The 26,637-nt window shown below is 43.2% G+C and overlaps 1 protein-coding gene across 2 annotated transcripts in view; it reads left to right on the plus strand.

Annotated features, from left to right (window-relative positions):
* Positions 1-16,828: 16,828 nt before the first annotated feature.
* Positions 16,829-26,637, plus strand: part of SMAD5 (SMAD family member 5) — a 31,414-nt gene continuing 21,605 nt past the window's right edge. The window contains exon 1 of one of the 2 annotated variants that reach the window (XM_075510996.1): positions 16,829-16,850. The gene's annotated coding sequence lies outside the window, so the exon portion shown is untranslated. Of the gene's footprint in view, positions 16,851-24,727; positions 24,899-26,637 lie in introns of those variants that run through there. The other variant, XM_075510995.1, reaches the window with a different exon arrangement.

Consider the following 26,637-nt stretch of genomic DNA (forward strand, 5'->3'; position numbering starts at 1 on the left):
TGCATCTTTGAAGGAGTAAAAAACATGTGGCTTGGCGGGGATTCCCCCCTCCTGCCGTGTCTCGGGGACCCTCATGCTTTGTGTGAGTTTTTAATTTCCCATGAATGAGCACCAGCTGAAATTTTCTGCTCTTTGCTGTGGATAATAGCGTCTCTTAAGAGGAAACGCTGCAGAACTGTTCCTATGTTTTTCAGTAGCTCTTGACCTTAAGCCAGGCCTCATTTCTGTAGCTGGCTCCTGTCTCCACAAGAAGCTGAATACAAGGGCTAACTCAACCAGACCGAGGGAACTTACGGATCCTGGTCTGAATTCTGCCTCTTGAGCCTCTCTGTCATTTGGTTCATCGATGCTAGCTGGAAATAAGCTTGCAAGGAGCTCTTCTCTGCTCACATGAAAGCACTCCGATTTCCTGATATGTGTTGTGCCTGTTAAACTTCTCGAGCAGATTCTGCTTTGGGCAGCATCTGCTTTTCCCAGTTTCAGCCCTGCTGCAGCCCTGGTATTGTTTTACACGGATCCGAAGGCCATGTGTGTTTGTCCCTTCCACGGATAATGTAGTTTCTGTTAAGGACTATCACGTGCTTTTTGTTTTGATCCTTTTCCCATGTGCTTGGGGTCATCTTTGCTGCAAGCTGCAGATCACGTACAGGGCAGTGAATATTTATTTGCTGGATTTACAAGAAAGGTGTTGACTGCAGTTCTAACAAGCAGTTATTACTCCATGTCAGTGGATTTGACAATAAACTGTTTTCTTTGCTAACTCTTATTGCTGTGGATTTGCTTTGTCCACAGCAATAGGATGTTCAGAAATAAATATAGGGCTTCTGTTTCATTTAGGCAATTCTGAAAATTATATTTCCACATGTTCATAGACTGGCCTTTGTTTTTTTGTTTGGTTTTGGTTTTTTTCTTCAGTTTCAATGTCTGAAGGTTTCTCTTCGCTCATGTTTCAAACACCAGCATGGATGTGAGACCCTGTATGGGACTGCCAGTAATGCTCCTTTCCCATACTCTCAAAGATAAGGTTTTAGTATATATTCTTTTTCACTGTGAGTAGATGGGGAGGCACAGACTAAATCTACCAAGAACATTGAAGTGGGCTGCTTACAGGGAGCCGCTTTGGGGGAAATGATGCTTCTCCCTTCCCACCCACACACACGATCTCCATCCCTGTCAGTGAGGCTGCGTGAAAAAAAAAAATCCCCAACGACAGGTCATAGAAGACCAGAGATTTAACTGGTGTCAGCTGATCTCTTTCAACAGAGGCCAGAAATGCTATCGATCTATGAGAAATACTGAGATATTCAACTAAAGTCGTCTTTGTCAGAGTTTGATAGGAATCACTACGGTGACTTTCTCTGAACAAATTGCTGCATGGGGCGGGTGGGAGGCAACCCCAGGGGCGATGCTTTCAGTACACGTTTCCGAAAATCTCCTCAGGCCCCATCTATCGCTACCGATTCCTTTAAAACTCATATTCTAGAAAACCAGCTCTCATTGTTGTCTGAACTCTTCTGTGCTTTTGAAAACCTTCCTGTGTATCTTGGAGCCAAATGCTCCGGCGGAGCGTGAGTCTGTTTGGGATTTAGTTCAAAGGGGCTGGAAGGAATTCCTGGTATTGCAAAACAGGCGGTGCTGGAGGCCAATGGCTGCCCCGCTGGCCCCTATGCATGCTGCACGGGACTGGCCGGAGCCCAGGCATGGCAAATTGGTGACTCAAAGCATTGGGTTAGTCACTAGTTGACAGGGAATCCAGTAAAACCTCTTGGAGATTGCACTAGATAGGATGTTCTCCAAACATGGCAAGGAAAGAGTAGCTAAAACAACTGAGGATTCAATGCATGCCTTAATTTAAGTATGCCTTAATCTTCCTAGCAATGTATTACCATGACAACTCCATCCATATTTCGAGAACAATCACTTCCAGCCATTAAACTATCAACTATGTACTCAGCGTAACAAAATAATTCATAAACCAATGGACTAAGTGCCAGGAAAAGATGTGATCAGGCAGTCTTATGATACTCAAGAGAAATACTGTACTGCTCCAATGCGCATTTGAGTTTATTTTTTGTTAAAAATAGATGGAGATGAACGTAAACTGAACACAGTGAATGTTTGAGATACCAATAAATGCTGGGGACGTTGAAATTGCAGGAAAAACATTGTAAGATCTTTCAGGGTTTCATAATAAGATACTCCTTTTCTTGTGGGCTGCTGAGCTCTTGAAGGTTAAACTCAAGCATTATTCTAGGCTGTAGGAAAATGCAGATCCCCTTACTCTCTCTATTTCAATGACTAGTGGCCAAGTGAGAGCCGACCATACGAGCTCTCCATCCCACTGCTCTCGCAGGAGGACACTGCATGGTTTTGATACTCGCGGTTTCAGCACACTTGCGATGTTTCCGCCTTGCTAGAGTGGAATAAAGCAGCAATGTCTGTGGCCCCTTACAGAAGGATCTACAAGTGGCAAGGTGGTTTGCAGCTGGCTTTTCGAAACACACACTTTTTTTATGAATATCGGACAGTCTATGCCCAGAAAGTTTGGGACCACTGAGTGAGGGTCTTTGTGATCCCTGTTCATTGGGTTTTTTCATGATTAACGAGGATGACTACAACATGATTTCTGAGGGATTTCCTAAATATTTCCTTGGTAGTCTTTACCCTAGCTTAATCTCCAAAATTTTTTCCGGGTGCTTTTCTCCTCCTTGTCATTCATTCCCTGGGAGTTTGGCTGTGCAGAATGAGCCCGCTCTGTGCTCTGCACCCCTGAACAAAAGAGGTCTTGTGCAAACGGGGCACACCGGGGCACCCCAAAGTCCTGTCGGCCACGAGCGCCTTTGCCACGGCAGCCGGCCGAGCCCCACCTCCACGGCCGTGCATTCCTGCCTGTAATCCAGGGCGAGACTAACCACCAGATGTCTGACCTTCTCACCCTCCTGGCAACACTAAATGTCCTTTCCTGTAAACTTCTGCGGGGTTTTATTTTCCCTTCTTTTCCCAGTCTCCAACTGCTGGTTATTATAATTATTAAGCATAAATGGCCTCTTTCACACTCCGCAAGGCGAGTGCTCGTATGAATAAAGCCTAACTACCGTGAAAGGGTTTGCATGATGATACTGCGAGTGATTCAGAGAGCGTCTTGCAACTAAATTAATAAGAGAAAGGAACATTATGAACCCATCTCGCTTTGTAGGCGAGGGCATATTTCCATATGCTTGGATCAAGAATGTATCCCGTATTTTACTTTTGCAAAGGAAAAATAAGAGTAAGGAGATCTTTCCTTAGGGTAAGGAAGCTATCAGAAACACAGCTAGGAAGGAGATTTCAAAAATTGAGCAGTGGAAAAATATTAAGATTGTAGTTTGACTCACAGTCCAGTCCAAATGAGCAGTTGTTTTTCAGTGGTGCGTGCAATTGCCTAAAAAGAAATCTGGCGAAGGGCATCCATCTACAGTGCCTGTTGAGGAAAAAAATAATATATATTTGACATGGAACAGATGGGTAAGGCCCTTACACTGTACTTTTAATTTATCAACCAGCACATCTATGCACTAAGGGCAATCTGAATGCAAATGTTACTTCTATTTGCATGAAGGGCTGAAAATAGCTGAATGCAGGTTACAGTTATGGGCATGTAGATATCAAAAAGCCTCTAACCGCATCCTGTTACAATTAATGGTCTGTGTTCATACCGCTTCACGCTGCAATGCCCTCGAATATCACAAACTAAGCAGAGTCTAGCAGGATCCTTACGAGGAAAGGACAGCTCTGAAGAATCCTCCTGTGTTGGCAGCACGGGTCGCTCCGAGCTGGTGTTGCGCTGATTCCCAGCACAGCCATGGGACAGGCAAGCGTACGGGGCAAACCAGAAAATACAAAACCTGAGACACAGGAAAATACACAACCTGAGACATACAAAACCTGAGACACAGCAGTCTGAATTTTTTTTTTTTTTTTTGAAGGAGGGAAGGGATTTTTGTCTGTTCCCTTAATCATGATTTGGTGCACAGCTCCTGCATCCTGGTATTTCCCCTGAAAGCCAGGCTGACACATTGCTACACCAAAATCGTGCAGAGTTCCTCCCCGGAAAAGCCGTTTTGCTTCTCTCTAGAGGGAGCTCCTTCTAGGCTTAAATACAAACACCTTTTCCCCCTTCAACAGACTGGGAGCCGTGACACCCACAGGTGAAGGGCAAGGAGCACGCAACGTGGTATGAGGAAGAGAGCAATTGATGTGCAACCAGCTTTCCAAGAGTGGATATAAGTCCTGTTTTTGAAAACGCATCCCATAGAAATGTCAAATACAGCATTCAATAATCAGGAGGAGGTTCAATCCAGCCTCCCAGATCTTTAACACCCACAAAATTCAGTTCCAGAAAGGCAAGGGGTGACCACGGCCCCAGCCTGCTCAGCTGCGCGTTGCCGAGTGCAGCGATTTCCTTACGGCTGCCCAAAGTCCCAGTTTCTGAGTGTGTTTTATCCCTCGTTTCAAAACCGTTTTGCGGAGGTATCAGGACATGTCTAACACTTGAAAAAAATGTGAACGTAGTGGTCATTTAGGAAGATTCCCCCCCTTTCCCCTTCCTTTTGTTAGAGCAGAATGAGGCTGGATGGACTCTTGTTTACAGTCCCTTACAGTGGGCTCTTTTACTGCCAATGGCACAAATGATGTCATTTGTTTAGCGGGAGACTGACTATTAGAAATGCCAAATGTAATTAGGATCTTTACTTTCAATTGCGTTTCACAAACACTGATGGTGAGAAATGGCTCCTACCTTTTGAACTTTCAGACTAGCAGCGGGAGCGTTCCCCTGAAAGGGCTGTTGGCAAAGGCTTCAACCTAGGGTGAGAAGAGATTTCACACGGTCTTTGCAATTCTCCTCTGAATTTGGAAAGGTCATAAGCTTTCAGCCAGAAGGGCAGTGACGTCACTGAAAATAACTCCTCTCCTGGGTGAAAAAAAGCCATCATTAACCCCTGGAGATTGCAGAGAGGAGGCTCTGCCTGCTTCAGGTCCTCCAGGTCTGGGAGAAATGGGGCTGAGCCTGGCCAGATGCTGCCAGCTGGTTTGGAGCCAGCGCACTGGGATCCTACTCCACCCATGACACTTAGAGAGAAACAAAGGGTGTAAAGGGTGTGTTAGGGACAGGAAGAGGCGTGATGCTTGTGACTGTACTCCAGCTATTCTCCACTGTCAGAAGCCCCCTGAGGGAGGAGGTGGGAGGAGGCGAGGGGAGGAAGGCCAGTAGCAGATGGCATTAATTTAGCACAGTCCAAGGCTGCTGCACAATACGCTGAAGCTTGGTCCTTGTTTAGAACCAGCCTTAAAACCTGCAGCCCCGTGCTTGCAGGCTGGCCTTTTACCCATTGTGCGAGGAGAGGAAACCTGGGCATCTGAGCCAGTTCTGAAATTCACCCGGCGAAGCTCCAGCTGACAGCAGTCAAGATGTTGTTAGCAAGCAGCGAAGCTCTGGGGGCCCATCCCAGTGCTCGCTGACGTCAATGGAAACCTTTCTGTTGACTTCAATAGACTCTGGATCAGGCCCCTGGTTTATAACTGCAAGCATACCTGGTTTCTCTCCTTCCTTCTTCTGACCAGAGATGGTAAAAAAGTGTACGAGACACCTGCTCTTCAACAGGTCTGGCTATTCAAGCACCTGAGAAAGGCGCTTGCTCCCCGACGAAGGGAGCGTGTAACCAGAGTAACACGTATGCAGACACTATTAGACTTATGGCATCTGTTTTATTGTGATTTAGTTTCAGCGTATTTGGCATTAAGAACTCCACTCTTCATGGCAGCTGGCACTGCGGTGCGCTGTGGTGCCCAGCCCTGCCCTAAGCTCTCCCCTTCTTCAGCAAGGGTCCACTTCTCAACCTGGTGTTGAGTTATTAGCTGTAAAATTCACGGCCAAGAAAACCCAAAGGCTGTATTTTCTTTATTCTCTATTCACAAACCACCGTAACTGTCACACATGAAACTCACAGGTCCTACCTGTTCTTCTGAGAAAATAAAAGCAGGTCGCCCACCAGAGAGCCCAACCTGTGACCTGGCAGCTTTGTATTGATGTGGAGAAGTTTAACCCAGAACCTTCCTGCTGCCTCTGATACTCCGGTGCCAGCTCCATGTCCTCCTCAGACTGTTTCCTTCATCCTCCAGAGCCCTCCCACCACCACCTCTTCCAGGGATTTTTGTGCAGGTTATTTGAGGATACGGATACTTGAGCGAAAATATGATGATGAAGCACCTGTGTTTTGACTATACACTATCTTTTGCTGCTGGTTTTAATGTTCTGTACATTCCCGTGTGATTACTTTTTCTGTGTTGCCTCTCTTTCATCAAGCTTGTGAATGCAAATCAGTGCTGGGATGTTATTCATTTTCTTCAGGCTGATAAAATATCTGAAGCAGGAGGGAGCACGAAGTCTGGTCCACGTCCTTTGAGCACAAACTGCACGCAGCCAGCAATTTTACCCTGCAGTTCACAGTTATTCCTGTAATAAATGGATCAGTACAAGAGCTGCTGATTTTATTTTCAAAAAGTGGAAAAAAGGTTTTCTCAAAATTCTCAGAAAACTGAAACAAAGGAAAGGGCATTGTTATCAAAACCGTGGAACTGATGAAAAAACAAGTGACCGTTACCTTCGTGCTGCTCAATTTACTGAATGGCTTTTGCAAACCCCAGCCACTACGTGGTATTCCTTAAAAGGGCAGTCTAGAGTCATGATGCAGAGCTTCCCAAGATTTTCTCCTTATTTTGTATAAATTTACTATCATGTTGTAGAAACCTTGTTACTGTTCACTACGGGTTTTGAGGCTAAAGCTTTCTTTCAACTGTTCCCATTATAGGACATCACTGAAAAATCAGCTCAAAGATAGATCCAAAATATCTTTCTGCTTATTTAAAGCTTCTTGGTATTATTTTATTGCAAGCACTTTACTTTACACGTCTATGCCACTAAATCCATATAGCTACCTATTTTATTCAGTCCTGAATCTTTTTTCTGCTGGGTCAACAGGAAAATACTGTATTACCATTCTTAGGATATATTCTTAGCCAATAGTGGAAAAAAAATTTCCAACCCAAGTCAAGTTGTAAGGGGGATATTGTTAATGAACTTTGTCTTTAGGGCTTGTGAATCAGCACAGAACTTGTAAATCAGCACAGAACTCTCTAAATCTTAGATTTAGAGAGGGGGTTCTCATGTTTCCTCTTACTGTGAAGGCTGCCTAAGTCCAGTTCGCTGCCATCTTTTTTAGAAGAGTAATGGACTGATTTAAATATTATTTTTCCCCTCTGCTTTTCACTTTAGGGGCAGAAGACAGGATGTGAATCTTGTCATTGCGTGTAAGTAACTCTGCATCCGTCGTACAGGCCAGGCTGCAGCCGATACAGCGCGCGGGCTGGGAAGCAGAGCTACGCCTTCAGCGTGGGGGCAGGAGTCCGCCGATTTCTGGAGATGCATCATGCGATGGGCACAGCCTGCGACTTCTGGCAAGGCACAAGGCAGCACGCTGCTAGTCTCTGTGCTTCGTCACCCCGCTTTTTACAGCTGCTGGCTACCGGCATCCTGGTACTGTGGATGCTGAGTGAAGCGAAGGACCTCGCGCAGAGTGCCCGAACCTGGCCAGGTCTAGATTTGCTAAGCAGACCCCTGGACAGGCTGTTCATGGCCTGATGCTTCTGATATGACTACCAGGAGAGCATCAAAGCGAGCGGTCTCAGCAGGGCAGCTCTGTCCCTTCCCTGGATGTCTGCAGGAACCGATGGGACTGTGTGCGCAGTGAACTCCTTTCCTTTGCAAGAGGTTAGTCTGAGATGCCACGGTGGGGCCACCCTTTGTTCTAGGCAGAAAGCTGGTGTAGGACCCACGTCCTGGAGGCAGCGAGGAAGGAAACCCTAAGGAAGGAAGATTAACAACACTCTGAGTCATGACCTAAGTCTCAGCCTGCCTCCGGGCAGCACTTGTCCTGCTCACCATGAGTGGGTTTAGGGCAAAGTGACGACAGATGCTCCTGACTGGGTCTTTTTAAGTATTGTGAAAAAATTGCTCTTAGGTTTTCAACTTAACAGAATCACAGAATCACAGAATCATATAGGTTGGAAAAGACCTTTAAGATCATCGAGTCCAACCGTAAACCTAACACTACCAAGACCACCACTACACCATGTCCCTCAGCACCTCATCCAAACGCCTTTTAAATACCTCCAGGGATGGGGACTCAACCCCTTCCCTGGGCAGCCTGTTCCAATGCTTGATGACCCTTTCAGTGAAGTAAAATTTCCTAATATCCGGTCTAAACCTCCCCTGGTGCAACTTGAGGCCATTTTCTCTCATCCTATCTAACGTTCTAGAGTTTAGTGTCTAGGCTGTTTTTAAAGGTGGACATCTGGAGGAACATATAGTGTCATGGCCTATTTAAGAAATCTTAGCGATGAGCACAGGTCAGCGCATAAGGCAAGATAATGAAGGCTGTACTACTGCTAACGCATTGTCCTGGTTTGATGTGCCGTCAGAGTCGGTGGCTTTGGCCAACCTCTGAGAGACTTCAAAAGTAAACCCAAAATAGAGTTGAGGTAAATCAGAAGGACACTAACAGAGTGAGAAGACATTGCAGAGTTTCTGTGACTTGACTTCATCTCGTGAGTATACAAAATCCTTCTATCGGTGGATGTACTTGTTTTAAGGAGTTGAGGAAGAGTCAGAAATACTCAGTAACTTCTGGCTTGAACTGCACTGTGAGGAGCTTTGAGAGGAGGAAAATGCCCTTTCCTCTTCTCCCTCGCTGATGTTCCATCCTTGACCTGTGTCACAGTCCCTTCCAGGCAGGGCCACTGGCTAAGGCTAAACGACCTTCACATATTTGATATTGTAAGAGGAGATTTGGGTGTTTCACGAAAATGAACTCATCGGAGATGTCCATTAACCAAAGGCCTGGTGCAGTTATTTAGCTGAATGTGGCAATGAGGTGAGTTCTATTAACACAGTAAAAATGGCAAATCTGATATTTTCTGTGTTGGAAACATAGGAGTTGTTGACAAGAATTTGAAGATTATCAGTAAAAGGGTGCTACTGGGGAACAGAGACGTTGTGGGGTTTAACGCTGGTTTGCCCTTTGCTCTGCCCATGTAAATTCTGACACATTCAATCTTCAAAGAAATCACAGAACAAAGTTGTCAAAGTTTGAGATGAAATCAGTACCCAGGTGAAAACAATGCAAATTTCTGAAAACAAAGGCAGCAAAACACTGAAGGAAGGCAAAAACTCTTTGCTAACATTTGGTCCTCCAGCCTCAGATCCCTGGAAGAACATTGATAACTTAATACAGAGATGTTCTTGTTTGTTGCTTCTCTCCAATCTTTCACGGTCATTTGAAAGTTAAAACAGATCCTCCTCCTCCAGACAGTCTAGTACAGTGAAAGCAGCTTGTTACAAAACATGGTTAAGAATGTTTAAATAAAAATATGTAGAATAAAGAAGGAACTATTCATGATGCATCACTCCTCTGACAGGCTGTGAAGTTATTTCACCCTTCAACACAAGTGCTAAAACATAATGGAATCCCTACTGAGTGTTTTCATGCCTACCAGAACATAAAAAAAAAAGCATAACAAAATGCCCAGTGTGCCCCTAACTATTAGCTTGGATGAGTAAGGAGGCCAAGAGAAAACAGTGGCACTGTGGGAAATATCTGTGGCGAGGGAAGGAAACAATAACGGAAAGTGATAAAAATGGATGATTCTCGCGCAACCATGCATCGGCCGGGGAAGCGCATTGTGCCCCTTGCTATGGGGGACAATCTGCAAGCAGAGCAGCAGAGCATCAGCATAGACTATGTTGGTTTTTTTTTTTGTTTCTCTCTGCTACCATAAAGAATTTTAAAAGCCAGATTTAAAAATGACCTCCAGTTGGGAAAGGAAGCTGTTTCTGGTCCTTTTGGTTACAAAAAGGGCCATTCAGCTTACGAGCAAAACTATGTGAGAGATACTTGGAATGCGCCATTTCAATCTATTCTTTTTTGCTTCTAATTTAACTGAGAACATGAAATGGGCACAGATGTAGCACTGCAGTGTGCAAAAGTGGGGCACTAAATGGTGCATTAACATAGAGCTGAATTCTGCTGTCGTTAATCAGGCCCTATTCAGAAAGCAAGCAGTGAGGCTTTTGCCTGCATAAAAACCCCCATATGACTTGGCCTTTAATATGCAATACTCTCATTTAAATTTTACTGAATTCACTGAACTTTATGAACTCAGAGCGGTTGCTCAGGTACACATTAATGGTGAGCGAGCTGTAAATGATAATTTGTTCCAAAGAAGTTATTAACTCTTACTGCTTTTTTTCTCTGATTTCCAGGGTAGCTAGAAAGCACTTCTGAAGCCTTCCATGGTATTTGATGTTTAAATGCAAAGAACCTGGGAAGAATTGTGCTGAATTATTGTCATTTACAACAAGGAAGTGAACGTTTATGGAGGTCCAAAAGCTTTTCTGTACTCAGAAGCTGGGATGGTTTAACTTTGTTCTCCTTTTGCATTGAGGTAGCTTCATAACCACCCAACGGGAAGTGATGGTTATAGTGTTGTAAAACTGGTGGAAATAACAGGATTATCTTTGACTAACCACAGGGTTTTCCACGTCAGGAATTTGAACAGCCTGAAATCATTCTGCCCCCGGACATTTTTTTTCCTTTTAGAAGAAAGGACTAAATAATATATTTAGGGCTTATACATGGCATTATGCTCTTCTCAGTGCAAAGCCTGCGCAAGTAAGTGGAAAGGACAAAAGGCAGGCAGGGGAAGCAATCAGCCAGAGACAGACCTCTGCAAACCAAAACCAGTATTTCTTCAAGTTAGGAAAAAGGTATTTGTCCGTCAGGTGAAAGGTAGGACCTGGGAAAGCCATCCTACTCAGCAGTTTTGCTGTCCATAAATTTTGAAGCCACCAGCAGCAGCACCAATATGTTGTGATTTGCGAGAAACCCCCAAGTGCTCATTGCAAGCTTCTCATAGTCTCACTTCATTATCATCCATCTTCATTTCCTGCAGCAATACTGGCCTGCAGGACGGAAAGTCCACTCTCCTTCCACCTCTCCGGGCTGGACCAGCTCCCTGGGGTGCGTGATGGTGCGAGCGATGGCTCTGCCTTCTGCTGGGATGTCCTCAAAGGCGCGTGTGGCAGCTCAGGCGTTGGCACCCACGGTGCCCTGCTTGTACCCACAGACCCCTCCCGTTCTTGCAGAGATGTTCTTGCTGGTGGCAGTTTCTCAGATCTCTTAAACTGGTCATAAATCACTCAAAACTTTTCAAAACTCTTGGTTTTGAAGGTACCAGGTTTCCTGTCTGAAGTTCTCCCAATATCCGTTCAGCATTGTTGTTCTTCCGCTAGGAATATTTTTTCCTGTATATGAAACTAATTGCAGTAATGTTCACAAGATAAAAATGGAAGTATGCTACATGCATTCAATGTATTTTTTTATACCAAGCCTTCGTTAATATCGCTATTCATAGAAGTAATTGCATGGGAAACAGAAATTCCAATTTTGCTGGGTTTGCTTTTGGTCTGGTTCCATAAACACTGGCAGTGTTAGAAAATTCTGAAAATCTTTTATTTCATGTTAATTGAAGTAGCTATGACAACATAACACAATTTATTTCCTGCAAAATTGCATGGTAGTAAAATTGGCATTATTTTTTGTCAGTTCTCAATCTGCATCAGAAATATTCTAGCCAGTGGTGTAAGCTAGTTTATGTTCAAATTTTTCAATTATTCTTTTACTTCTTTTTAAAATGGTCACTTCTCTGGTGAACGGATCAAATGTTAATGACGTTTGAAAGGGGTTTTTTGAGCCACGTAAGACTTAATAAAACCATAATTTTGCATTTTACTGCTTCGGTGGGGAAAAGCCGTTAATCAGGAGTACCGTGGTAAAGAAAACTGCTTTTTGGCTCTGCCTACCAACTGGTTTATTCTTCTTATAAACAATTGGTCCCACTTAATGACCAGACCATACTGTATTTACTAGCTACCGTCAAGCATTCCCAGACCTCATAGTTTTATGTCTGTGAAACACTTGCATATTATGATCTCACCTCATGGTACAGAATCTCTCTAGTCAAGTTTATACATGACGTGGAAAGTCTCCGAGATGTACTCTGAGGTGTAAAATTAGTGTAATTCCCCTGGAATGAGAGAGACATGCCAATTTCTATCAAGTGAAGGTATGGCCCGCAGTGTCTCAAAGGCATTTGCTTTTTGTCTAGCAAACAAGCAAACAAACGTTCTTCATTTCAATGGAAAATAACGCTTATGTCTCTCCTTGCTCAGGTACAGAAAGAGATCAAAGATGGCACAATCTCTTCTTGCAAGGCAGCGTTTCACTACCAGACAATTAATATGATAGTATCAGGGAAATGAAAATCTATTCCATGCCTAGGTGTTTCCCCTCATGGACTGGAAAACTACTCGGTTTATCATTTTCTGTCTTTAGGCAAAAAGGTAACTCTTATTTGCATGTTCGTCAGTTTGTGCTTCAGAGTACGAGATTTACTTAAAAACAAGCTCATCCAGCTAAATGAAATGCCAATGGTTTTATTATCCTGAGAGAGCAAAGCACTTAAGCCCATGATTAAAATGAAGTTAACTGAATTTAAGCGTGTGCTTAAAGTAAAGCATGGCCATAAATACTTCGCTGAATGTAAGAGAGATTATTCTCATGCTTAAATGTAAGCACAAATCAGTATTTTCCAAAAACTGAGGTTTATAGCCTTCTATCAGCAGTTCCAATTATCCCACCAATAAAAACTGGCACCAAAATCAGAGTTTTTCTAAGAAATTTGTTCAACAGAATGAAGAACAAGGTGCTGCTTATATAATAAATTGGCAGAGTAGGTTTGAAACAAGAACACAAATATTGAAATCTGGGTGTGATGAGTTATGTATAAGAAAGGCAGGAAAGAGCTTATTTCAAGTTGAATTGTGTGGCTTTCTCGGAAACACATCCTTGGTAATCTAGAATGGAAACACCTCCTTGTTCTACGAAAGCCCAAAATGTCAGTATTTAGGAGGTAGTGGGAACTGCAGTGCAACTACAACTGCTCTGTGTTTTGGCACCCAAGATCCTCTGGATCAGGTTAGTCTTTGGAATTAAAAATTGGGGGTTGAATTAAAAATTTCAGCTCTGATATATCTGACTGATTTTGGACACGTGGTATTTTCTAGCTGAACTTAATTTTCTTTGTATTTCTAATAGGAATGAAAATGCCTTTCTCTTAGAAAGTGTAATAATTAAATATTCATCAAGTATTTTGCTGTTCTTTTGAGCTGGACCAAAGAAACTCTGGCCTAAATCTGTCCCATTGGTATATATAAATTTGTTAGACTATCTTGTGAAATACGTTGCATTTTACTGCTAGTTTAGGGAAAGAGGAGAACAGACAAATGGAAAAGTGCAGCTGTAATCCCATCTCATCGCTGTCAAAACACAAGTTTTGGAAATGACTTTTCCATTTGGTGTTCCTCATTTGCATTACTGTTTTAAAAGGATTTTTTTCTATCAGAACACAACTTTTCAAATGCCAAATGATCGTTCTCCCTGCTACCGTTTCCCCCTCAAGAAAATGTAAAAAAGCCTTTTTTTTTTTCCCTGTTTGGCGTAAAGGGAAGTTTCCCATTGTTACACAGCTCCAGTATCATTGGAAGAGACCAGATGCATGTTACAGAACATATAATGTTCGTTGTTTTACATAATGATATAAAAATGTGGATGAAAAGATGTTATGTGGTTACTTCAGCCAGTATCTGCGTTGGGCTCTAAGCTCTGCAGAGTTGTACACCACCATACTGAAGCTTCGCTAAATTGAAGCTTCTATTTAAATCACCTTTAATGTGGAGTTCTTAATAATAGTTTCTTAATGTAGATTACAGTAATTAATGCATTTTTGAGTTACGTAGTGTAAACTCATTACTGACTTTTTGGAAGCTTTGCTCCTGAACATACTGAGAAAGCCGGAGTGGTACACTAAACAAAACCAAAATTCCACAGTTTTTGACCAGAAGAGTTTTATTCCTGTTAACAGATGCATCTATCTGTGTAATTGGTAAATATGTAACGATATTTGTAGAATGGTGGAGAGGTAGAACTGGGGTCTCACACAATTTGGAAAAAATGCGGACCAGAATTTGTGATATTTTAGACAATAAAATATGACTGCAGTGAGATACGAGCTTCAGAATGCAAAGCAGTTCTCCTAACAGCATGTGGAGAACATCACTATGATCCTACCGGGTGGGACCAAAGGTCTGTCTAGCTCAGTGTCCTGTCCCACAGCCAGCAACAGAGGATGCCCAGAGGAAGAATGTAAGTACAGGGCCAGCAGTAATGGCACAGAATACTCGCCCGGCAATTTGCAACCGAGGGACTTCCGGAGCCAGAGGTCAGTGTCTTTACATTTAGTGGCCTTTAATGGGTTTTTCTTTTGTGAATTTGCTCTGTTACCGGTTTTGGGTTTTGAACTCATGTAAACTTTTAGCACCCACAACGTTCGGTGGCAGAGATTTGAACCCCTTATTATACTTTGTGTGAAGAACTACCTTTTTCTTCTCAAAAGTCTGCGTGAAAAGCGTCATTATCCTAATTAAACCGGCCCATTTTGAGGTGTGTGCGTGCACGCGCAGCTAAGCTTCCTTCCACCTCCTCCAGAACTGGAAGCAAAGTCTTCTTTCACCTTCCCTGTTCCGTTTGGGCTTTTTGCCGATGTCTGTAATATCCCTTCTCAGCTGGTTGTTTTCCAGATGGAAGAGACTACTTAGACATTCCCTGCATGGCACCCATTTGATGCTTCAGATCACTCTTTCTGGCCTTGTCTGTACCTCTGCCAGATGTAGCATTTCTTTTTGAGATGGAGAACCGGCCCTCTGCATGGAACCTGAGATGCAGGTGCACCAGGAATTCACAGCGTCAGTGTGATCTTCTTTGCTTTGCCATTCCTTTTGTAGCAATTCCTGACTTTCACTGCACTCCCTGGTGATCAAAAATGCATTCAACACCTGCATTGAACTATTTTAAAATATCGTTCCTGAGTAATAGTATGTTAGAGCACGTCACCTTGGATGTGACTTCGCTCCCATGTGTGCAACTTTAAATTTATATTTACACCAAATTTCATCTGCCTTTTGTTTCCCACTCAGTGTGGTGAACTCCTTCTTCAGTTCTTCACACTGAGTCCTCATCTTCGCTTTCCTAGACAACTTCGTTATCCACTGATCGTCTTACTGCCTTCTCCAGCTCGCTCGGCAATACGCTGAGCAGCGCCCATGTGCACACGCTTGCCTGTGAAATTCCACTTCCCTCTGCTGTGAAAAGTAACCAGATATTGTCCCTCTTTGCTGCCTTTCTTTTGAGTAGTTATACCTTCTTAGGAGACCATTACCTCCTTTCCCCCAGCAAATTATCTTCCCCCAGAAAGCTGGGAGACATTGCCAAGAGTCTTTTAGAAAGCCAGGTAGAATATATCAAGAATAATACTATCTTCCTCACACTCTGGCTGAATCCTTCAAAGAAATCCAGTAGTGATCTGCAAAGCCTGACTTCTCTTTGACAAGCCACGCTCATCCATCCCCACTGTATGCCTCACGGGGGGTGTCCGAACCTTCCTTTCTACTGCTGGCTCAAATCTTGCCTGATAATTGGAGCTCTGGCAAGGGAACTCAAGCTTGCAGTGTGCGGGAGACACAAGGTTTCTCACGAACTAGGGTTTGAGAGGGCTGAGCTGATCATTTAGACACAACCCTAGTCATCTTCATGAAGACCAATGATTAGACATAATCCTAATAATCTCATTATTTTAGTGAGAAATGCTTGGTTCTGCAAGCATCTAATCGCGTGGATTTTATTTTCTGTTTTAAGTGGTTCTTCTAGGGTGTGCAGCTGTCAGACTTTCAGTTTCTATTAACTGGACTTTGAAACCTCTGTGAGCTCTGTTGTCAACAAGACTAATCAGCTTTTATTGGTTTAGCTCAGTAGATTCGCAGAGAACGATCCGTCTTTCGCAGACTTACACTCTCATTTATATATGTTACTCTCTAGTTTTGCCATCTTTGTATATGCACACAGCGTGGTAAAATGCAAATGCAGAAGGCCTGGTATGAAGATCATTCATACTTTATAATTGTATTTTTTACATGAAAAGCATCATTATCCTAATTAAACTGGCCCATTTTGAGGGGTGTGTGTGCATGTGCGCATAGACATACCATCTGAATGCCTTAAATGTGTATATATATTTATATGTGTGTATATATATGTATTATACATGTATATACACATTTATACCCATTAAATGCATTCAGATTGCGAGTATTCTTTTTGTGCAGAGAGACTTAACGCAAAGAGTCAATACGCTGTGATTGTAGCTGTTCCCATTTTGCAAACTAGATAAATTATTCACCGAAAGGGATCGGCCGGCTCTGGCAAAGCCAGGATTTACATCGGCAAAGCGCTTTTGATCTACAGATTGTACGAAAGACACAGCGCAAAAAAATGGCTGCGTTGCATCGGACCGAAGAGCATTATTACAGGATGAAGGAAGGAAGCAAAAATAGACTTGACACACAAGTATTGCAGAAAGTTTCTAAAGTGGGAATTTGAATTCTCCGCAGCCAGCTCTGGGTGTGCTGCTGGGTGTGTTACCCGATCCGGTCCCTGCTCCCCGGCAGGCTGGGGACCCTCCGCGCTGGGCTCCTCCCCAGCCGCCCTGCCGCCAGCATGAGAGAGAGAAATAGAAATCACTTGGAAGGGAACTAGTGAAAAAATCAAGGGTCAGAAAATGGAGCCGCAGTAATTTTCTGGAAGGTAAAGCTGTGTTCATTTGTTATTGGTTTGTTTGGGTTTTTTTTTTTTTTTTATACAAGAGCCTGCCTGCCACTTCATTTGTTAAGCTTTGAAGTACGTTTTGCAGCAAAGGGAAGGAGATTTGCGGCGATGGCGTCACTTTATAAAAGTTTCCAGATTTTACTGAGCTTCTTGTTTGTTTTCTTTTTTTTAAAGGGGGTGGTGGTGTACTATTCGTAATGCAAGTGGGCGATGTGGCCGAGATCTAAATATACGCCTGTGAAAACAGAACCCCTGAGATAGCGACACCGATAGCAGAGGCTATTGTTAACTTTTGGGATTCCAATTAAATCCTGCAATGTTAAATATTTATTTAATTACTGGATAGAGAGCAGGAATTCTCTCTGCCTACACTACTGGAGTCACAATAATGCAGTAAGGGAGAGGGTTTTTTTCTCCTACCCCCCCCCCCCCCCCTTCTAAATCTAAATAGCTATAGGCAAGCACAGGCTGGAATATGAACATTAAAGGACAAAAAGTTTCAGCTTTGTTTTAGGAGTTATATTTTGGTCGGGTAAGCAAACTATATTGCATGTATTTTTCCACATCTTCAGCTCAATCCAAACATAACATTCCAAAGGATAAAATCTGTTACAAAATAAAACCGACTTCGTGACAGCTGAGCTTCTATGCAGAGTCTAAAAATTATCTAAAAGCGCCTCGAGAATCCTAAATGTCATTCCCAAGATGTGGTGAATTGTAATTAGGGTTGTGAACTATTTTAGTGACAGTGCCTTACATGGGGCCCATCTAAGCAGCTGGAGCAAAAACGTTTATGAACTTTTTATATTTCCTTTACTGTGTGAAATACGAAGGTGTTTACACAATAACAATAATCCCAATTTATTTCAGATTTGCAAAAATGTAACCAAAATTGAAAATGTGTTGTTTGCCTTTTGATTTTCCTCCCTGTATTTCCTTTTGAAATAGATGTCATAGGGCGGTGCTTAAAGAGTGGAAGAAATTTCATCAACGATAAAATAGTGAATGAAAATTAACATTAATTATCATTATTATAATGAGAAAAAATCCTATTTTGTGATTCTCTCATCTTACTGGTTTCTCCAAAAAGTTTGAATTTTTGTTTTAGAAAATGATCCAGTTCCCTGTTTTCCTAACACAAAGAAAAGAAAGGAAAATAAAATTTTTGTGGAAATTTTGTGAAGAGAAGCAAACAGCTTGCAACGTACTGTCCAAAACCTGCACTACACTATGCCCAAAAGCACTTTAATTTTATAATAGCCATTATTATGCTTGTATATGCAGATCTTGATACCGTAGAGGAAATTATTAAACCCAACTATTTGGTCACGAGGGTGGAAAAAAAAGTTGTGTCCCTAAGTGTGCCATGAAATTTAAATACAAGTTGGAAAGGCCCAACGTCCTGTAACCTGGGGACTCTGGCAGAAATAAACCCAGGAGAAAGTCAGGTCCCGTGGGTTCCCACCTGAGAAAGCTTGAGTACTCGGCATTGCCATCACTAATTGTTTTGTGTTGTGAAATCCTGAGGTGATAAACTGCTGTTAGGAAGTTGGCTTGTGAGTAATTAAGTGTAGGTCTAGCTATTAAAACCTGATTCGTTACTCATAGGCTACACTCATCTGCCGCCTCTTCTCTCAAGATACAGATAAACTCAGTGTCCTTTTCGCCGGTCTAAGCCAAAAGTATCTGCATAATGAATGGAGAGAGATTTTAGCTATAGGTTTTGTTTAGACATACACAGTGGGATGAATTCCCTTTATCGTAATAGGTGCAATTATTGTAATAGATCGCTTCTATTTCAAACTCTTCCTTTTTCCTTTCCTTTTATTTATTTCCGGAGGAAATGCTGGAGGATGTGTACCTTTCTTCATGTAAAGTTTTAAATACTGATTTTACTCATAAGCAGAAGTTTCCTTTTTTTTTTAAATTTCTGTTTCAGAGTGTTTCTGTTTATTATATTCAAGCTTCTCCATAGAGTGGGTGTAACCAGGAGAAGAATTTGGCCCATGATGTGAGCTAAATTTTCAGTGCTTCCACTATTTAGAGCTCCGTTGCGCTAAAAATAGTTTTCCTGTGGTTTTGGCCATGGAGCCACAAATACAAGTTTTCAGTGCACAGTTATTGTGGATGTTGGTCCCAACTATTGCTACAAGAAATGGAATTCCAACTCATGACTGTGTCAACAGACGATTATGTTGAGTGCAAGGCTGCATGTTAGATCCCCTCACTGTCCCAAAGCAAGAATGCGTCCCACCCAAACGCCAGTCACTTCCAAAAGGGAGCATGAGAAGGCAGCACTCGGGCTGGGGAGTGAAAAGCCCTAGGAAAAATTGGGTCTATGCAGGTGATAACGTTGAAGAATGCACCCAGGAGGCTCTGCGTTTGGCTAACAGTGCAGGACGTTAAACAAGTGATAGGGAAGGGTGTAAATCTTTAAGAAAATAAGACTCCATTTTTTTCGTGGCTAATTTTGAGCAGAGTTTTCATATAAGAAAAAAGCTCACAGTGATCCCGTGGTCACGGTAAGTAGAAGGAAGTTAACTGTGATGTTAGATTCATTCTCTTTCTGTACTACCTTTTCTGTCCCACTTCTGTGGTCCACCTCTGTTGTCCACAGGTCTGGTTGTTGCAGATAGCTCTTAGGAGGCAGGGGCTATTTGTCTTCTGAGTTTAGCAGTGGGTGTCAGACTCCAGAAAGTGTTCTTATAATGTGAGGTCATGTTCTGGAAATAGTTGAAAATCATTGATTTAGAAGAATGAGAGTACTACACGTTTCTGTACTGCTGATGCAATGGTGAGGGCAGGCTGGGGCATGGTCTAGAAAAACAGCAACACTGGAGGAATAGTCAAAGGAATTGTGCCATTTAAAATTCTTTTCTTTATCATTTCCTCTGTGAGAGCAGTGTATTACTTTGTGTTAATCAGCTGGGACATTTTTTCCATTCCTCCGGGAAGGTTTCCACCCCCTGTTCCAAGAAGCAGATCCAATTTAGCAGTACTTTGCCCTGACCAGACTCTGTCCACAGGTGTCAATGGAAGAGGGTTCACACTCTGATGTGGCCTTTGCGGTGGTTCTCAGGCAAAGGCTTCTCTTATTCATGACTTCTTACGCATCTTACTCTTCCCGCAGTGTCCTTTTTTTTTTTTAGTTTTTTAGACATTTATTTTTTGAATTGCGTGTTCAGTTCTGCACCTTCAGTTGAGTCTCAGATTTGTCAAACTGGATATACCATCCCCAATATATTCACATTTTCATTCTGTAGAGTGTGAAAAGACACTGTTGAGCTGAACTTGCAAAACCTTTATATAATGCCTTTGTTTCTAACATCGCCATAGACGTACCAGTGTTCAGTTACACGTCTCATCTCATTTATTCTCCCCGTCTAGGAAGAAAAGTTTGCAGCTTTAAACTTGCTGGGAAGTATACCTTTGGTTTGCCTTTCCCTCCCCTGGACTACAATTTCATGTTAATGTCTTATATCTGTAGCTTCAGGAAATAAGACTAATTCTTCTCTCCCTTTCTCTGTACTGCTGGGTGAGTTGACTCATGCAAGGTACCCAGAAGTGTGGCTGTAACAATAACAGGGTACGTAATTTATTCTCCTAGAATTCAAAGGCTGCGAGCCAGTGAGTGTAACTTCACAGGAGCCCACGCCACCAAGGGCCTTGTAGATAAACACTTTTAATGTGTTTCCTCCAGACACTAAACATTTTTTTTTGCTTCATTTTCTTACATATGTGATGAGACATACACGACGTTTGTATTGCCTTCTTGTTGTGAGGCAGCCACTTACCATCTATTGCGCTTGTTCTCAGCGTGCTGTAAATTGCGGGGTTATTTAAGAGGACCAAATGGCCAGAGCGAATGGCACCTCCCCTTCCACTTGCTGAACTCTGCTCAAACATAACACTGTTTTTCTGCCTCAAAAATATACGTAAAGGTATGTGTAGTATGTTAGCCCCTCCTTAGCGTTTCCCACCCTGAAACTTTTCAAACAGGGATGGCATGTTCCTCTCTTCACTGCCAAAAAAAAAAAAATTCCTTTCTCAGCATTTCCCCCTTCCCCCATTTCTTCTCAACTGACAGCTGTGAGAGTGGAACTTTCTTGAGCTATCCGTTTCCCCCAATTCTGTTTTTAAGCTAGATTTGGTTTAAATAGCCAAGCCATCTTTCACACTACAGGAATTTTTTAACATAGTGTGGCTTTGCAAATGTTTAATATGGGTAGAGACATGGTAACTGCTTTTCTTTTCTTTTTTTTTTTTTTTTTTTTTTTTTAATTTCCCCCTTCCCCCCAGCAATTTAGAAAGTTGATATTGAACAATGCAGTCATTTTAGAAGTCACAGGCAGGCCAAAGTTTCATAATAAAGCAACTTTTTTTCAAGATTATTTCCTTGCAATTCAAACAATCCATTTGATTTTTCAAACTGTTCATTTCTAACCAAACAAAAATCTCATTAAGAAATGTAGGGATCATATTCAAAATCTGGAGAGAAAGTCACAATAATGTAATTTCAGATACTTGTTGAACTTCATGGTTGCTTCTCAACCATGCAAGGCCTGATACGAACTGGTGGTAGTTTTTCTGTTGATCGTTTTGTACTTTGATCAGACTGTAAGGTTATAGCTAGCTCCGACATAAACATCTACAGTAGCACAGGCTTACGAGAAGACAGTTTTCTCTCTTCGTTGCCATTAGACTGTGCGCAAAGGAATGTGAGACAGGTACTTGTACTTTAGTTGACTTTACAAGGCAGGACCAAATGTATAAACATCTGCAGTTGACTGCAGAATCTGAGCACACAATTAATAACGAAAATATTCAGGTAAGTAGAAGGTTAGCTAGTCATTTTTCCTTGCATTATCACAGCTGCATGTCTATATGTTGGAAAATCGAGGTTTGCCAATGCTAAAAGAGGATTGATGGGTCCACGAGTTGTGAAATTCATGAATTCGTGAAATCACATGATTTCTGGAAACTGTGTTCAGGATGCCTTGAGTCTACTTGTTGCAAGCCTTTTATTGAACTTGATATGTTATTAGAGAGGACCCACTGGCGTGTGGCACTAGAGATTTAAGTGATGGAAACCATGTATGAAGTAGACAGTAGTGTAAGTGGTGTTAATTTATTGTGCTCTTAAGAACATACAGACTTGAACCATTAGATAGCAAATGTCGTTTGCCCGTGACCCTGTCCCATTGACTAGAAGGAGATAACTTGACTTTAGACATTTGCTCTTTGGCCATTCAACATTAGCCTGTGACAAAATGGCAAAAAAAAGAGGAAAACTATTTTTCAGCCAGCAGATTATATTCATTATTACCATACTCCAAAACAGCCTGTATTTTGTGCTTAAGAAACACTGCTTTCTGAGGAGCGGTGTGCTGCAAGCAGACATGCCAAACTGGCCTGTAGTTTTAAACTGAGAACATTTTGGAAAACTTACAGTTTTCCTTGTCCTCTCCCATACACTTGCATGCACACCTTCAGCTTTCCTCATCACTGGAACTCTAAAACCTCCGCAGGAGGAAGCACATCAGAGCTCTGTGTTGTAGCTTCAGCTGACAACATACAACTGTTTTGTAACTTCTCAATAAGAGAACATTTTGTTTCGTAGAGACATGACGGCTGGCACATGCACAACACCTAAAATGCCTGCTGCCAATTTGTTGTTTGTTACTTGGTTTATTAATTAAGTTACACAAAAGATTTGGAAAAAGACCAACAGGGTTTTTTTTTCCCGTATTTTGGACTGCCTGGCCAAAGCAGAACAATTGCTGGTGCAGAGATACATAGGAGTCCCCAAAGGTTAGCTCTGTTCTTTGACTAAATTACACCAAAGCCTTGCTCCTTCACCGCTGTCATGAACTTTAGTAGAGATATCCTGTTGGGCTATTAATTGACCTCTGTATAGATCTGATCAGAGTACACTGGTGCTAAAAAATTCTGTTTACTTAAAAAATAATCAAGAGCCACGTAGTCTTGAACCAGAAGAAAATTTCTTCAAAGCTCAAATGTATTTGGAATGGAAACTTCAGTTTGGCTCATTGGGTATTTTCCCCTGTTTCTACAAACTTTACATTGCTTTTTCTTTTTTTTTTTTTTGGTAGATGTTTTACCCTTAACTTACACAAATAAAACATGGCGTTTCATGTGGTTACTTTTTAGCTTAATTATACATGTCTTTGTATATATACATATAGATGAATATATAAAATAACTTTTCATTACATTTGCTTGTTTCTAGTATTTTTTTCCAAAAGGAATTTATTTGATAGCCAGATTCAGTTGGCATGCCAGATGCCATTGGTATGCCAGATTTTTAACTGCTGCAAGATGATGTACTTCACGTGCCCTACAACAGAGATACAAATTTATGTACCAGTTATGATTTTGCCCCGTATATCTGTTCCTACATGATATTTTTGCCAGAGGAAGAAACTCTCTTCTGTGGGAATTTCTGTAGTGGATCAGACTAGGATTCAGTTCAGTAGCATGTCTGAAACAGGCTGCGATTGGCCTCCTCTGAGGAAGGCAGCCTTTGGGTTATGAAGTAATCTTCCTGTAGGAAGAGTTTCCTCTTAAAATCATTTTGTGGGCTGAAGTGTGTGAAATACTTTCCCCTGATTGTGGATGTTCCTGTTGCCCATATAAAGCTAAATTTCTCAATGCCATCAGAGTTCAGGCCTCAACAGTACTTTGTGGCGAGCAGTTCCACCTGCTTGTGAACCGAGTGAAGAAGAGCAGAGCTGAACGTGGTTCAGCCTTCCATGCGTTGCTCTAAGGTATCTCGTCTTTTGTAAGGGAAACAAGACCTTGCCAGTCCTTCCCTATGATGAGAGGCCTTTGAATGGACAACCCATTTTTATTATCTATCTCAATGGAAGTAAGCACATTCTTCAGATCTAGTTGAAATGTAGGTGGAGTTCCAAAAGTCAGTTGTATATTAAAGGCAATTCAAAAAATGAAAACATTCTGACATCAAGTCATGGCGTGGAACCCAATTCTTCTTTAATTTACCTTTGTATCAATCAACTTACTTAGTTAAAAATGACAAGAAACAAACAATTATGCCTGCAGTATGCTTATTCAAGGTCAGGTGTTGTTGTGGCACGCTGGATGTGCTTTTGGCCTGGTACCTCTCTGAAACTTTCTTCTGTGCTGTTCAAAAAATAGCTTTGAGGAAACAGCGGTCATTTCCATTTCACATGACGAGGACAATTGTGAGAAAAGTAGGAGTTTGTCCCATACTGGCATTATATACAGTATGAAAATGCTCATCTGTACAGTCCTTTCTAGAGTCATTCCTAACACGGCTAACGTTTTCTTGAAGCTTTACCATGTGGTTTTACTAACTTACTACAAGATGTAGCCGACCTCAGCTGCACCTCAGCGCTGCAGGTAAAACCCAAACAGCGCCACAAAACAACCCCCAAGCGCAAGGGCCGAGGCCGGTGGGCCGGTGTCAGCCACTGGCAAGGCAGCACACGGCACCGGGCGGGAAAGAGCGCTGGAGCTCAGTCACAGCAGCGCGCCGGGCATCGCCGGGCGGCCTTCGCCCGTCGGCTGCCGTTCGGGCCCTCGGCAGGCCTGGTCGGAGGCGCTCCTCGGGAGGGGGTCACCGCAGGACCGCGCTGAGCTCGAGGACACTTTTATACTCCTCCGTGCCGGGGTAAATGACTTTTTCAACAACGAACCCCGAACAGCTCGCGTTTTTATTTATTTCACTTTCTCTCCCGCTGCAGGCCTTGACTCCCGGAGGGCCCTTCCCTCCGCGTCCGCTTCCTCCCGGCGGCGGCGCGCATGCGCGGCGCGCAGGCTCCCGCCCGCCCGCTCCCCCCGCCCCTCGCGCACATCCGGGTCCCGGCGCTGGCCCCGCCGGCGCCGCCGCGCCGCTGTCCCCTCCGCGGGCTCCCAATAAAGTTTTGTTGCGAGCGGGCGGCCGCGGCCCAGCCGGCGCCTGCAGCCTAACGGACACCGGCCCCGTGCCGCCGCGGCGGGGAGGTCGCCTCGCTCCGTGCCGGGTGGGTCGGGGCGGCCCGGGGGGGGGCGGGGCGGTGAGGTGAGGGGGTGTCGGGGGCGGTGGGCCGGGGGGGGAGCGGCGATGCCTCAGCGCCGAGCGGCGGCGGGGTGCTGCGGTTCGGGATCCCGGGGCGGGGCGGGGGGGGGGGGGGGGAACGGGCCCCTTTCGGAAACTTAGAGGGGCCGAGGCCCTCCCCCGGCCGCGCGGGCCCGGCCGTGACAGGCTTTGGGTCGTCCCGGGCCGGGCCGGGGGCTGCCGGGGGGGCGGGCGGCGGCGGGAGGGGGAGGGGGCCGGTGAGCGGCGTGTGGGGGAAGGAGCGGTCCGGGGAGGGAAAGCGGAGCGCAGGACCGCGCTGCGAGACTGCTAAAACGCGCTTCGTGCTGATAAAAATAAGTCCGTGCACGTAACTGTAGGAGCAAACTGTTGCAACGCTAATGAGAGGCTGGGTGTTTTTTGTTTCTTTTTTTTTTTTTTTTTTTTTTTTAAAGACGAGGAGCTCCGTTCTTAAACGGTGTAAGGCCTGACCAAACGCCAAGGGGAGAGTGACAAATCCACATGTTTCAAAGCCGTCGGTAAAGAGGCGCTTTCCCGCGGAGGCGATGTAAGGGCACACACACTTGTCCACCTTGGCCTTTCTTGCGTGCATCCAGTCCTGACAGCTGCCTGACAACAGATGGACCGCTTAAGTGATTTAGAATGGCAATTTTTGTTTTCTGCGGGTTGTAAACCTAATAGAGGAAATATGGTCTTGCGGTTAAGAGCACAAGACTGGAAATCAAGTGATCTGTGCTCTGTTCCAGTTGTGTAGTTTCTGATGTGACTTTAAGCTAATTAAATGAAGGTATTTCTTGGTAAAATGAGGTAGGGAAGAACTGGTTCAGCAGTAGTTGTTGAATATATTGTTGAATAGGTTCAATGATAGTTGTTGAGTCTTTTGGTGGACTCTGTAGGGATTTAGCAGTTTTACTCAGTGAATGACTTGGGCTCTCTGCTTTAACAAAACCTCCAAGGAATAACTGTCAAAATTTGTATCAGCCTGTAAGTTTTGTCTTGTCATGGGAAATTAGATTATCGGTATGTGATGGTTTTAGATGAAATCTCTTGCTGGTTTTCATTCCTTTGTTAATTTCAGATAATTTACCTTCCATGGGAGGCTTTAAAATACTGAAAACTGAAATGAGCATTGCTTGTTGCATATCTCGGTTATGGAGGTTCTGCACAGAATGTCCTGATATTCTGAGGAATCGCAGAATTTGATTGAAGAGAAGGGGGGGGAAGGTGCAAACACACTATTGCAGTCATGTGCCCATGCTCATCAAAAGCTGTAATACTTTATGAAGTTGGCAGCTGGTAGTAGTGGAAGTTAATAGAAGCAGCAAATAACTTAATTGAAAATGTTTCATAATTAGTGTGTTGTAACTTTTGAGAGTGCTCTGTCTGTATAGGGTGCTGTTGGATTTAATGTCTTAATCCCTACCGTTTGATAGTGCTTTACTCTTACCTCTGATATTCACTTGGCCTTAAAATTGCTGGTAAGTGCTTAATAGCACTTATTTTTGCAAAACAAAACCCCAACAAACCATGTGCTTATTGGGGTACCTGCCTTTGTCAAACCTTTCTTTTCCTTTCAAATGTGGAGAAAATACACTTGAGGGAGGAATTTTCTTTTTTTCTAAATAAAACTTTCCTAGTGGAAGCCCAAGATGGACAGTCATGATGGGATGAGAAATGGGAAAGGAG

This window comes from Mycteria americana, chromosome 8 (assembly GCF_035582795.1).
Source record: "Mycteria americana isolate JAX WOST 10 ecotype Jacksonville Zoo and Gardens chromosome 8, USCA_MyAme_1.0, whole genome shotgun sequence".
Taxonomy (NCBI): Eukaryota; Metazoa; Chordata; class Aves; order Ciconiiformes; family Ciconiidae; genus Mycteria; species Mycteria americana.